Source organism: Parasteatoda tepidariorum, chromosome 3 (assembly GCF_982258835.1).
Source record: "Parasteatoda tepidariorum strain Cologne lab strain chromosome 3, Ptep-v5.0, whole genome shotgun sequence".
In the NCBI taxonomy this organism is placed as follows: Eukaryota; Metazoa; Arthropoda; class Arachnida; order Araneae; family Theridiidae; genus Parasteatoda; species Parasteatoda tepidariorum.
Genome location: NC_141757.1, coordinates 106,023,135 through 106,029,585, shown reverse-complemented (window position 1 = coordinate 106,029,585; position 6,451 = coordinate 106,023,135).

Here is a 6,451-nt window from a genome sequence, read left to right as displayed (position 1 = left end):
GAGCGATTGAATTGGCGATCACAACGGGTCTCTCCCCAGATGGCGAATACGCCATCTGGGGAGAGACCCGTTGTCCTTCTCCCTTCCCTCTCCCTAAACTTGCAGCCTTCGAACACGGACGGGGACGTCACTATTCCCCTGAGTCTATTCTATACCTCCTTTCGATAGTAAAACAAAATCCTAACCTCGCAACCCCCGGGGGGAGCGGTGAGGGGAACCCAAGCCCTCGAAAAAAAGTTTGGACCCTCCCACTAAGAAGTGACGTTTTGTATCGATATTAAGAAGAAAGAGACCAATGGCTTTTGTTTATCCTTTAATCGTTCTCCCTCTGCTTGGGGGTCGTGACCTCTTTCGAAACAACGATGTGTGAGTTCACAGAGTTGTTTATCTTTGATCTTTCTTCAAGAATTTAATATGTAGTATTTGTTTTAAACTTGTTTGCATTATTGTATTTATTATTAGAGAATCGATTCACTTATAACTATATTTACTAACAGTTTGCGAAAAAAAGAAATATTCTTATAATAAAAAATAGCATCAGATTACAAATCAAATACATCTTTATTACTTTTTCTAAAAATCATACTTTGAATGTTTTTTAAAATAAATGTAATTGATTCATTCAGAAATTTCATTACTAGATTATGAAACTTTAAATTTTTTAACTTTCTATTTTTACTTATTTTATTATTTAAATTTTTTTTATTATATTTATGATTATTTTATTACCTTCTATTATTTATAATTATTTTTTTTATATTTGCAATTGATAAAATGCGTAGCTTTATACCACTAAAATCTTTTAGTTTTAAAGTTACATTAAGTATCAAAATAACGCGCAATAAATAAGTTTTAATAAATAGGTAGAATGCATGAAATAAACTTCAAATTAGCATTTTTTAAATAATTGTTAGTTTAAATAATCAGAAAAAAATTTGCATTACAATTTTAAAAAAAACTGCCTTTTCAATTTTTCACTTTCTTTTTTGTTATGACTCTTCTTTTTTTCGAAATTGCAAACTTATTCATTTAATAAACGAAATTGCGCGTTAGTTTTTCAAAAAACATTATTTTCTTCTCTTTTATAATATTTTTTATAATAAATTACAATTCGCAACACAAACAGTGCAATATTATTTTTCAAATTTAATAATTTATCACTTTTTGGAAAATTGCATTTTCAATCGTTGTGTCATATTGAACTAGGTTTGGAAAAAAATTCTTTGCTATTAATTTTTTTGCCCTTCATTACCCTCTTACATTAAACCCAACTCAGAAGACAAGGATACCAAGTAGTCACACTTTATTTAAGAATTTCATGTTAGAGTTTTTAGTAACACAATTTCACTGTTGTCGTTCTAACCATATGGGTATTTCTTGATTTTTTTTATACCACAAATTCGTGTTTGAAGTTTAACTCGTTACAAATATTTTTAATACTTTCAATTAAACACATTTTCAAATATAAAATATCCTCAATTGTTTCTATATTTGATGCGGAATTTTATTTTTTCGCCTTATCATTTACCATAGTGTATGTAAATAAATTACGAAAAAGTCATTCGGAAAAATATTTGTTTTAAGTGACACATAAATTTGTAAAAGACTTTTTGAATTAGCATAATTGCATCAATCAAGATAACTTGAAATATTATTTGAATAAAACCAATAAAGCACTAGTATAATAATGACCAATGAGTAAAACAGAATATGCTAGTTAATATTTAAAAATTAAAAATACTAAGCTAATTATTAATACTTAGCTAATATTTTTAAAAAATCTCAAAACAGAGAAAAAAATTAAACTTGATTTTTTTCTCTCCCTAAAATTTGTAATACCAAGAGTAAGTATTTTCAAAAGTTCAAATGTCAAACAACAGTTTAAGAAATAACTAAAAAGTTTTCTTTAGTCAAGCATTTTTTTAGTACAATTTTTAAGCAAAATTTTTAAAACAACGCGATTTTAGAAATTTTTTAATATTTATTTTAACAAATTTTTTTCTTAAAATATTACATAATTTTTAAAAAACAAATTTTCGAGCATATTTCGTTATTATAGTTATAAAACTAGAAATATAAGTAATTTTCTCTTGGAATATTTAGAACAGGAAAATTAAGGAAATAAATAATAAAAAAAAAGTTTCCTAAATCTGAATCTGCATCTAAATTTATCAGCAACTTTATAATAATTCAAAAACAATTTTATTTAAAAAGTTTCCTTTCTTTGTATTCCGGTCTTATATTGCCTCCATCTTAGAAGACAAGGATGCCGAGCCGTAAGAACTTTGTTAGAACTTTTGGAAGATGAAACTTTTAGTTATACAATTTCATTGCTGTCGGTCTAGCCATATTATTCGCGATTTTATTTTATTACAAATTCATGTTAGTAGTTTAACACGATGCAAATATCAATTAGTTTTCATTGCACGCCTTTTTAATAAAAAAAATCTCGCAATTGTTTTTCTGATTGAAGCAAGATATTTTTTTCTTACGATTTACCATTCTGTATGCAAATGAAGTATGCGAAAGTAATTCAAAAGAAATTCTCTTTTTTAATACGTCGCATAAATTCGTTAAAAACTTTTGAAGATAATTAATCGCATACATTAAGATGATCTAAAGTATTATTTGAATAAAAACAAATTACGCTAATAATAACAAATGAATATAAGTGAATATCTTTAGAATAACTTAGCTGATATTTAATAGAGAATCTCAAAACAGAAAAGAAAATTATGCTTAAGTTTTTTTTCACCCTAAAATTTGTTATTTACCATTTTATTAAAGAGTAAGTATTTTAAAAAGGTCAAACAGAAGATTTAGAAATAACTCTAAAACGTTTTCTTATTTAATTACTTTTTTTAATGCTATTTCTAACAAATTTTTTTTTAAAAATGTGTTTTTAGAAATTTTTTAATCTTAATCTTAACAAATTGCCGACCGGCCTATGTAGGGGGCAGGGAACTGTCCTTGCATCAGAAAGGTTCTGGGTTCGAATCCCGGGAAAGGCATGAATGTTTCTTTCTCTCTATATGTGTTCTATGTCCTTTCTCCTTTGTGTGTGAATGTGACCCGCCCTATAAACGGGTTGTGGTAGTGTGACGTGAGCGACGCTGCTCCACCGCCGTGGCTTCGCCACAGGTGGCCACTGGGTAACGAAAAGAGAGTTAGCAGTTCTGGCACTTTCTGTGGCCAATGGACAATAGTTCCAAGTGCCCGTCATTAAGAAAAAAAATCTTAACAAATTTTATTCCTAAAATAATACATAATTTTTCAAAAAATATATTGTCGAATATATTTTGGTATTATAGATATAAGAGTAAAAATATCGTTTTGTCTTAAACAATAAAAGGGGAAATTTTCGCATTTTCAAAGATGAACAGAAAAATAAAAAAATAATAAAACAGTTTCTTAATTATGCATCTAAATTTATTTGAACTTTATTCGCGATCGCAACGAACTTTAGGGGGCGTTGTTGTATGAGACGAATACCTGCGATTTCTCTATGAACGATGCGATTTCTCTATGAGTCATTCAGTTACTCTGGAGGCGTCTTTAATGCAGCGTGTAGCATTGTAACGTTCTTTCTTTATTGTGGCTTATTAAATTTAAAAAAGAAAAATGTTTGATATCCTTTCTTATGCAACCGAAAACAAGATGGTATCTCTTTTTTTAAAAGAAGGAACATCCGAAACACATCTGAAAAATATTTGCAAATAAACAGAAAAAAATATGTGTCTTCTTATTAGAGTTAAAACCTAATGCCTGAGAAATAGTTTTACGAAATTTAATGATATAACCTGAAAGGCCTATTTAAACTTTACATTGCATAGTTTTAAGAATCATATTACCTCAAACATTAAAATAAGCAAAAAGTATACATAAACTTCAAAATTTTATATAATTTAATTTTGTAAAGAAAGTTTTTTGACAACAAACTTTATCAAAAAATTTTAAGTTTCAATAAAAATCATTATTTAGAAACTAAAAAACGCAAAATAAAGAATGCTTACGATACAAAACAAAAAAGAAAAAACCAATTCTAAAAATTCCTTACATTAAAATAAACAACTTTCATGTTTTTTTCTTTTTTGATTCATAATCGGACGTAGAAAACCATTCGATAGAAAACTGTATCATCAAATAAGAAAAAAAATTTTTAAAAGAAAAATTTTTTATTTTATAAAAATTAACACTTACCAGCTTTATAAATCAGAAGAATTCCAAAATGATTTGTTCTTCGATTTTTGTTACCATTTTTTAGTGCTACGAAAATGCGTCTTTGGGATTTTCCAAAAATAGAACAAGATGCAATTTTATTTTTTCAGGAGCGAAATATTTTGCCCATTGTCCACTGAAATCCGATAAACTATTTGATTTTAAATAAAGTGTTTTATTTTATGATTTGCCGCAAAAATTTTAGGTGTAGATTGGTGACACTTAAAAACCGCCAAATCTGAAGTTGCGGTGGCATTAATACGTAAGTACCGAATTTTTATTCTATACTTTTTTGAATCATATTATTTCAAACATTAGACTATACAAGAATTATACATCAACACGTAATGTTATACCATTTAATTTTTCAAAACAATTATTTTAACAACAATTTTATCAAAAAATTATAAACTAAAAAACGGTAAATAAAGGATTCTTAGGATAAAAAAACGATTTTAAAAACTCCTCATATTGAAATAAGAAACTTCCATATTGTTTCTCTTTTTATTCTTATAGTTCTTAATCAGACGTAAAAAACCATTCTGCAGAGAACTATCATCAAATGAGAAAAAAAAATATTTAAAAGCAAATTTTTTATTTTAAAAATGATTACACTTGCCTGATTTATAAATCCGTAGAATTTCGAAATGATATGTTCTTTGCTGGAAAACTTTATTCTCCAATAATAGATACATAGTTTAACCCTTCATTACTTTTAGATAACATACTACACAGCAAAATTTTATAATTGTAAGATCTTGATATGAATTTGAATATGTAGCTAAAAACAGAATAGCTGAATTCTAGTTGAAATTAATTCTTTCAAAACTAAAAAATACTTACCAGGAAACGATGAAAATAAGTATACAATTTATAGTAATTCTTATTTTTATTATATACGATTTAGTTACAGTAATCTTATTTATTTATTTTGTATTAATCTCAGTCATAACTCACCAATTTTTTTAAAGAAAAAATTGGAAAGTTTTACTAAAAAACCAGTTTTCCTTTAAACTATGATGCATTTTTTTCATCGAATATTTTGAAAATATTACAAGGTAGTTATAATAAAAGTTAATAAAAGCACGGTAATAATTATACTAAGCATATTATGGCGAAGAATACGCAAAAATTTGGAACAAAAAAATTTTCACGTTTTATTTAAAGTTGTGCAAGATTATTGTAGATTTTACAATAAGTTCTTCAAGAAACTAATTATTTAAGATTTATTATATGAAATAATAAATTTGTGAGAGAAAAAAAGATGCCTGAAATATATTCATAAAATATCTAAGTAAATGCTTGTAAAAAATCCTAAAATACGTGGGTATAAATTATCTTTGAAATCAAAAATCTAATTTAATCCCAGCGTTAAATGCATCCTATTCGAATCGCTTTCACCAGCAAATTGTTAGGTGAAAGACATCCGATAGATGGGAGGAAAAATGAAGATCGCAGCCCGTTAGCAAAATCCGTTCGAAAGCGCGAGGTTGCAGGTTTTCGCTAGAAGTAGAAACGTGACGCAAAAATGACGTCATTTTTCTATCCCTAGCTCGTTCAATGGTTGCGAGTTTAGAGCTCTTTTCAGTTGTATAGGAATGTACTACGATATTTTCCCTTTTTATTCAATAATTTTTTAATTTTGTTGATTTACGTCGCACTAGAGCTGCACAATGGGCTATTGGCGACGGTCTGGGAAACATCCCTGAGGATGATCCGAAGACATGCCATCACAATTTTGATCCTCTGCAGAGGGGATGGCACCCCCGCTTCGGTAGCCCAACGACCTGCGCGCGAAGTCGAGCACTTTACGGTAGCACAGTTTAACGAGGACCAATACCGCACATCCTCGGTCCCTACGCAGACTGATCCAAGTGGGTCACTCACCCGCACACTGACCGCAGCCAGTGATGCTTGACTTCGGTGATCTGATGAGAACCGTGTCTTAACGATCAGTCGCCTGCGGGACTTTTATTCAATAAAAATATTTTTTAAAATTTCCGTGATACTTTTCTTTAGAACTATGTTTAATGCAGTTTTCAGTTCCATATAGTTTTTCAATTTAAAAGATCTTAATATATATATGAAAATCAAGAGAGAGACTAATGTACTTCCTTTCTCTATGACTTTCCACATGCTAATGGGGAAAGCATGTGAAGTGTTGCCATAGGTAGAGAGTTCTGCTCGACGCCACCTGCAGCCCATTTCGATCGCCAATGGTTGCGTGAATCGC